Consider the following 8479-nt stretch of genomic DNA (forward strand, 5'->3'; position numbering starts at 1 on the left):
TCTCTTATTCCATAGCCCATAAAATAAGATTGGGCCCAGTGCTATGCACGTTATGAAATTGGTAGTGTTAGTGCCTATCTAGTGTGTGTGTGTGGACATAAACTAGTGCAGTCTTTACAACAATGTCACCTTTTTTAATAAGCTCTCATCCATGTACCTCAATGTGGTTGAGAGATGATATCTTGCATCCTGTGCCCATGAAAATAAATAGTAGAAAGATTTTTCTGGCTCCTTCCCATTCAGGATGAGCACTGTATTCTCCCAGGAGGACTGCTGTCTGTCTCTGCAAGAAACTAGAATGGGAATGTCCAGGTTAGAAAGGGCTTTGATTTCAGACTAGAAGGAGAAAAACATAACCTACAGTCAACAGAAGACAAGCTTGAATGGTTTTTGCTGTAGTGATAAGGGTTTGCCTGAGCTGTCCACACTCTTTCGCCATGTCCCCTGTGTCCAGCTGAACTCACTGTGAAATAGCCGGTAAGGAGAGTGGTTTGGGACAGAAGACCTCGTGAGCTGTAAATGACTTTTTGCTGTCAACCATTTTTCAGAAGTCACTTTTAATTATGGCACTCAGGGTGGTTTTAGGATTTATAGGAGAGTCACTTCACTTTTTTGCCAACACCAGTGTAAAAATTCAACCCAAACTATAGTACAGAGGAAATAAAACCAAGAAAGGAAGCCAAGGAAAAAATTCGGATGAAATAAGACAAAAATCCTTATATGAATTTTTTTTATTCATAGTTGTGCCTTACTTTAAGAAGAACACTGGGCTTTCCCCTTCACCACAGCCACAAACCTCTTCCCTCCTTCCCTCCCTGAACCCTTAAAAATGCAACCAGCCTTGTCAAAGAGTCAATCATCTCTTCTCTCTCACAAAGCCTAGGAACTTCACCTGTCTGTCCACTGAAGAAATATCCCAGTCTCTCCAAATGAACTGTCAATTGTACAACTCTTGTATTTTTACAAGAATTTTGAGCTCTATCATGTTGTTTTCTCATTGGTCTCTAAAATATACCCATTTACAGCTGGGGTGCCCTTGTGTTTTACATTGTAAATATCAGTCATTCAAGAATCTTGAGTAAGTTGGCTAAAATATGAACATTTTTGGCCTGTTGACAAAAGTGAATCGAAATGGTGATCTCGCTCTCGTCACCAGCTCCAAAGAGCCCAGGTGTGTCTGCCATGAGAGGACTGCAAGAACAGTTTCTCGGGAGCTATTCAGGCCTTCTGTTTCCTGTTCCAGGAACTAGGAAATTGTATCATAAGTGATAAAGCATAATAGCAAAATGATGACATGTATTTCCACACCACTTTCCAGTCGAAGTGCTCTTTAACCCAAATCTCCACACCAGTCTCAGACCAGGAAGGGGTGAGGTGAGAAGATCCCACAGACAGGGATGTCACTAGGGAATTTGAGGACCGGGGGCAACTAACCCGATTTGGTTGTCACCAGTCCAGGCCAGAGAGGCTTAAAAAGCAGATATTCCACCCTTAAATCTTCCTCCTCCCAGCTAACACTCTGCCAACATCCTGGTCCCTTATAGCAGGACTCCAGAAAGTCCCAGACATCAGGAGTCCCATCCTTCATGGGTTTCAGGACTAGGGAGAGCTGCTACTTGACAAGATGGCCGAAGGAGAGAGGTAATTGGCTGAGGCACTTGGGAAATGGGTGTGGAGCACCTCATGCCCTGCTCTCCAAGATAAGCAGGGCCCTCTAAAGTGTAGAACCTGAGGATAGTCCTTAATCTGACGGCCATGAGCCTTTGGTTAAATAATAATGGTATTTATTAAGTACTTACTATGTGCCAAGCGCTGTTCTAAGCTCTGGGGTAGAGTTAAGGTAATCAGGTTGTACCATGTGGGGCTCACAGTCTTAATCCCCCATTTACAGATGAGGGAACTGAGAGGCACAGAGAAGTTAAGTGACTTGCCCAAAGTCACACAGCTGACAAGTGACGGAGCCAGGATTAGAACCCACGATCTCTCAGAGCTACCCAGCAGCTGAATCCCTCAAGGAATCAATCAGTGGTATTTCCTGAGCTCTTATGGAATGCAGAGCATTGTACTAAGTACTTGGCAGAATAAGTATTATAACTGAGAGTTGGTAGACATGTTCCCTGCCCTCAAGGAGCTTACCCACAGCAAGTCAGTCAGACATCCAGGATTTCAACTCAAGTTCCATGTTCCTCAGTCCAGTATGTTACCAATCAATCACTGGTATTTATTGATCACCTACCATGTGCGGAGCTCTGTTCTAAGCACGTGGGAGAGTACAGTGCAACAGGGTAGGTAGGCATGTTTCCTGCCCACTCTACAGACTATTCTGTGTCTATATGCACACCTTAGGGTTCTGCCTCACAGGTCACCTTATCCATTGAAATTTTCAGCCAGCATCAGCCAATAAAAATCACCCTCCGGGCACTCTATTTTAAATTATTCAGTCAGTCAGTCATATTTATTGAGCATTTACTGTGTGCAGAGCAGTATATTAAGCGCTTGGAAAAGTACAATTGAGCAATAAAGAGAGATCTAACCAGGTTGGCTTTATCTCAAACATCCCCTTTATTGTTTTAACCAAGCTCAGTGCTTTCATGGTCAACTTATCAATCGTTTGATCAATTTATTGAGTGCTTACTATGTGCACAGCACTGTACTGAGTGTTTGCGAGAATACAGTACAACAGAGTTGTTAGACACATTACCTGCCCACAAGGAGCTTATCGTCTATGGGGGGAGACAGTCATTAAAGTAAATGGATTATGGATATGGACGTAAATGCTGTGGTGCTGCTGATGGGGTTAATATCAAGTGCTTAAATAGACAGATCCAAGTGCTTAGGTGACACAGAAGGGAGAGGAAGTCGGGGAAAAGAGGGCTTAATCCCTGAGGAAACCCTATTGCAGGAGATGTGACCTTAATAAGCCTTTGAAGGGGGGGAAAGTGGTGGTCTGGCCTATATGGAGGGGGATGGAGTTCCAGGCGAGAGAGAGGATGCGGGAAGGGGGTCAGTAATGACATAAATGAGATCAAGGCACAGTAAGCAAGGCGGGGCTAGAGGAGAGAAGTGTGTAGACTAGGCTGTAGTAGGAGATCAGTGAGGTGAGGTAGGAGGGGGTAAAATGGTCATGCTACATTTCCCCCACATTACTGAGTTTTGAATTGACTTGGAAGGATTTCCTTCTACAGCGTTCAGATTAGCCCATGTGAATTATTACCTTTGCATATGCATGCCTTGAACACAATATACTAACCAAAAGACCTGTGCTCTGCATAGATGAAAAAAAATAGTGTATACTTGAAGGAAGAGACAACCAAGAGAGCCAGCGGAGTCAAAAGAGAGTGAGAAAGAGTGAGAGATAAAGGGAACACAAGAAAAAATCCAGTCAGAGACAGTGAGAATCTAACAAGAGCCAGACTAGCATATACGCTCTAAACATATATTCTCAGACACACGCACTCACAAACATACGCACACATGTATGCACAAAGAGAGAAACTGTTTTTTCATTTATCTTCTTTCATTACTGCTCCTGTTTCCTACTCTTGCTCTCTGATATGAGGATATCTGAATAAGTGGATGATTTCAATGAGTGTGTGTGTGTGTTTGTCTGACCATGTTTGGGATCTATGTCCTGAGGGTCTCTGGTTTTTTCGGGTGCTTTGTGTACTGGCATGAGGGACTGCAGCTGCAGAGACTTCGTGGTGATGGGTGGCCGGGGTAAAATGATTTGCCAACTTCAGTCCTCCAGCATTTACCCCGTCCCTCTCCTATAAAGGAGGCAAGCCAGGGGCAGCAGTGACAAATGGCAACGAAGAGTGAGAGGATAATCAGACTGATGTTACACAGATTTGCTACAGTCTTGCTCTTCTGGGGGCAATCCTGTAGTAGCCAGAGTTGGGTTAGGTGAGAATGGCGGGAGTAGATAAGGAATTTACTATGTGAATATCCCATGGCCCCGTCTTCCGGGCCAATCAACCGTAAGGCCATCTCCACCCCAAAAAAATCACTCAACTGAGTCCAGACTCTGAAACTCAGCAACCCTCCCAGTATTTTATCTCTAGCTCTAACAAGCTGTCCTTTGAGCCATATTGCACATCATTTGGCAAGACCGGATCACCAGCAATATTGGTCTCAACCACCATCAGCTCACTAGGATAGAGGCAATGCTTTTTCATTCATTCATTCATTCAATCGTATTTACTGAACGTTTACTATGTGCAGAGCATTGTACTAAGCACTTGGAATGTACAATTCGGAAATGGAGACAATCCCTGCCCGATAACGGGCTCACAGTCTAAACGGAGGAGCCAGACAGCAAAGCAAAATGGAACCAAACAAGTGTTTGTGAAACAGCTTCATTGACTGGAACATGTAACAGAAATGGATCACAGCAGGGTACCCAAGCAGCTGCTGAATGGTGAACTGAAATAGGGCATGCACAAGCAGGGAGAGAAGGATGAAGTTTTTAAAGCCATAGTGGAGCACAGTGTATAACTGCAGACTGCTGCAACCCCTGAGCTTCTCATGGGTTCTCCTGGTCTAACTACATCCATCCTCCTACCAAAACCATACAGGGGCATGACCCTCCCAATCCCAAGACAGAATATCTGGGGCTTCAGTGGAGTTTGGGGTCCCAACCAGAATATTCTATATCTATTCAGAGAGGGCATCACCATGTTTAGCTTGGAAATCCTGCCAGACTAAATGCCATTACTATATGTTGTGGTTTAAAAACTACTGTATGGCTTCTGCTAAACCTATTTATCATCAAACTTAAAAACTCTTCCTAAATTCAAGGGATCCATACAGTCTTTCATTCTAAGGGAAAGACAGAAGGAAATAAGCATCTGATAACTGAGGGACCCAAAAAAAGACAAAAGCTAAATCGTGAATTGTTCTTACCCACTTACATCAGCCAGGATGGTTATCTTGTTGCCATCTCTTCTGGAAAGTTTTGACTTAAGGTTCTTTCGACAGGAAGTGTCACCGGCTAAGATCTTACCTTGATCCGTGGCTGGGAGTTCTCCGAAGTTATGTTACAAGCAGCAAGATAACCTTACCTTCGGGCTGGAAATATTGTCAGCAGAACAATGAACAGTGTCCTGCTAGGCTTCACCAGCACTCAGCACACCATCCCAACACCAGCAACATTAGTACCCCAAAAAGGTGGTTTCTGAAGTCAGTTGATTGTTGCTCGTTAACATCTCAAAACAAAACATTTTAAATCAAATCACTATCTCGTATGGAATATCTTTCAACTAGAAGAAAAAATATATATACTGCCAGCTCTCAACCAGACCCTTAATTCTGATGCTACGGAACATGCATTTTTTGTGTCCGTGTGTATGTGCATGTTAGCTTTTATTTCTATACGGTAGAAAATGGGTTAACCCCAACAGCAGGATGTAGAGCCAGGAGTGCTACAAATGTTGTTGGAGAGATCGATCAAACAGTGGTATTTAACCAATGCTTGCTGAACGAGCTCTTGGGAGAAGACAATCAAACAAGTTAGTAGACATGTTTCCAGCCTGTAAGGAGCTTACAGTCTAGAGGAGACAGACATTAAAATAAATTATGGCTATGTTCACAAATGTTGTGGGACTGAGGGTGAAATGAATATCAAGTGCTTAAAGGACACAGATCCAAGTCTACAGAAAAAGCCAAAGGGAGAGGGAGCAGAGAAAATGAGGGCTAAGTTGAGGAAGACCTCTTGGAGGTGTGATTTTAATAAGCCTTTGAAGGAGGAGCAAGTGGTGGTCTGTCTTATATGGAAAAATAAGGAGTTCCAGAACTGAGGGAGGTCACGGGCAAGGGGTCAGCGGCAAGATAGATGAGATTGAGGTACAGTGAGTAGGATGGTGTTAGAGGAGCAAACTGAGAGGCCTGAGTTGTAGTAGGAAATGAGTGAGGGCGTGAGCTGATTGAGTGCTTCAAAGCCTGTGGCAAGGAGTTTCTGTTTGATGAGGAGGTGGATGGGCAATGACTGGAGGTTCTCGAGAAGTGGGGAGACGAGAAGTGAACAGTTTTTTACTGGGCAGCAGAATGAAGTGAAAACTGGAGTGGGGAGAATCAGAAGGCAGGGAGATCATTTATTCATTTAATCATATTTATTGAGCACTTACTACAGGCTCAATAAACCCTTGGCCTACAACAACAAACGATACATTTCCTGCCCATATCGAGCTCACAGTCTAGAGAGGGAGAGAGACACTAATATCCACAAATAAATAAAGATAAATTGCAGCTAAATAAATAAATTACAGATACCATTACCCATTAGCTAGGAGGCTAATGGAATAGTGAAGGCAGAAAGTAAGTGCTTGAATCAGCATAGTAGCAGTAAAGATGGAGATGAAAAGGTGGATTTGGGTGAAGTTGTGAAGGTAGGACAGGCAGGATTTGCCTTTTGAATATGTGGGTTGAATGAGAGAGATGAGTCGAGGATAAAGCCAAGGTTATAGGCTTTTGAAACGGGAAGGATAGTGGTGATGTCAACGGTAAAGGAAAAGGCAGGGATAGGACAGGCTATTACGGGTAGGAAATTGAAGTCAGTTGGATGTTAATTTGATCCCTAGGGCCCTGGAATAAGTTGGCCAATAAATGACAATATTCAAGGATACCAGACGGTGAGCACAAAGCATCTCGTGATGACATCATGGGCACCTTTTTGTCCAAACCTAAAGTATCTCTTCAGGGAGATTGCTGCTCTCCCCACGTACTCCAGAGGAATAGCCTTCCCTCCTTGGGTCCGTGTAAGCACAAGGGCTAGGCTGTAAACTTGTCCTCTAGACTGTAGGCTCGTCGTAGGCAGGAAATGTGTCCGTTTATTTTTATACTATACTCTCCCAAGTGCTTAGTACATTACTCTGCACTCAGTAAATACGAATGAATGAATTTCAACTGTCAGCTCATTGTAGGCAGGGAACGTGTCTACCAACTCTGTTGTGGAGTATCCTCCCAAACAGTACAGTGCTCTGCGCGCAGTAAGCACTCGCTAAATAGGATTGATTAATTGATCCAGTGACGTGACTGAAATGGACAGAAAACTAAAAAACTGGATCGTCAGGTATTAAACCAGATGATTGCCCACCCTAGCCTGGAGCAGGAAGTGCGAAAAGCAGCGTGGGTTCCGACACCAGTTGACTGTGGATCTAGGCCACCGTTCCCTCCTCTGACAAACAGAACTCGAGACCTGCTCCACCCACTTATTTCACAGGACGGCTGTGAGGGCTGATGAGGCATCCCACGTGAGCCTGACCAATACCTATTAGAGTCATTATTCTGGACTTTTTCAGGAGGCTTTTTGGAGTTGGAATTTCTTTTCACTTTTTCACTTTAAGAATTGTGGTCCACCTTTTCCTTATATCACTCTCCAGGAGTTTTTTTCCAGCTGGATTCCACAGGGAGTGTTCCAAGTTTTGTTTTTATGAGATGTGACGTGATTCTGTAGCCTCTAATTGATGTCCACATCTGGGGAATCCTCTGAGCAGCCCCTGGGGCCCAGGCAGCCTCGCCATGAAGAGCCCCCAGCCGAAGCACGTGTGAAGCCAATGAGTCAGAACCAGATTTTGATCTGAAAATGATTGCTTTGCACTTGTATAAGGCTTCTAAATTAGGGCTCTAAGTCCTTTCAGTGTCATGGGTGCTGAGTTCCTTCCTCTCACTCCCTTAGCCCATGTTAAAAACTGTATTTTTAGTTTTTAATCCTAAAGCTAAAATCCCTTTAAAACTGAAGTTTCTAGGACCAGAGGAGGAGCTGTCCATCAGAGCGCTCAGGCCATATCCAAGCTTCCATGATCAAGGAACGATGTTCTCAGAATTGGATTGGGAATTCAAGACGCACCTTTCTGAAGAGCCCAAAACACTTCACACATTGTCAGGCCCTTGAATGTCTTATTACCCATCCCAAGGAGTAGGTAGGGGCAGATTTGAACATCCAGATTTTGAGGAGCAAGCTGCTTCCAGAGAGGTTAAATGGATGGTATCCGTGTCTACAGCTAGCCAGAGACGGCACACAACCTAAAACTCAGGACCTGGAACGGCTGATTCAACAGTCTTTCCAGTATGCTGTCCGTTGCGTTCAGGAACGATGCTGCTGGTGGTGAGATTTTATCAGTGTGGAAATCTGGCTGATGAGAGGACGACACTGCCTCCCTGATGCAGGGACATATAAAGATGGCCCCTTGCCGCACCGTGGCTTTTACTACCCACAGGGCCGGTCACTGTTTGTGCTTGTCTCTCTACAAGACAGCATGGTACAGTAGAAGCAGCGTGGTACAGTGGAAAGAGCCCGGGCTTGGGAGTCAGAGTTCATGGGTTTGAATCCCGACTCCGCCGCTTGCCAGCTGTGTGACTTTGGGCAAGTCACTTAACTTCTCTGTGCCTCAGTTACCTCATCTGTAAAATGGAGATTAAAACTGTGAGCCCCAAGTGGGACAACCTGATCATCTTGTTTCCCCCAGCACTTAGAACAGTGCTT

This window comes from Ornithorhynchus anatinus, chromosome X1 (assembly GCF_004115215.2).
Source record: "Ornithorhynchus anatinus isolate Pmale09 chromosome X1, mOrnAna1.pri.v4, whole genome shotgun sequence".
In the NCBI taxonomy this organism is placed as follows: Eukaryota; Metazoa; Chordata; class Mammalia; order Monotremata; family Ornithorhynchidae; genus Ornithorhynchus; species Ornithorhynchus anatinus.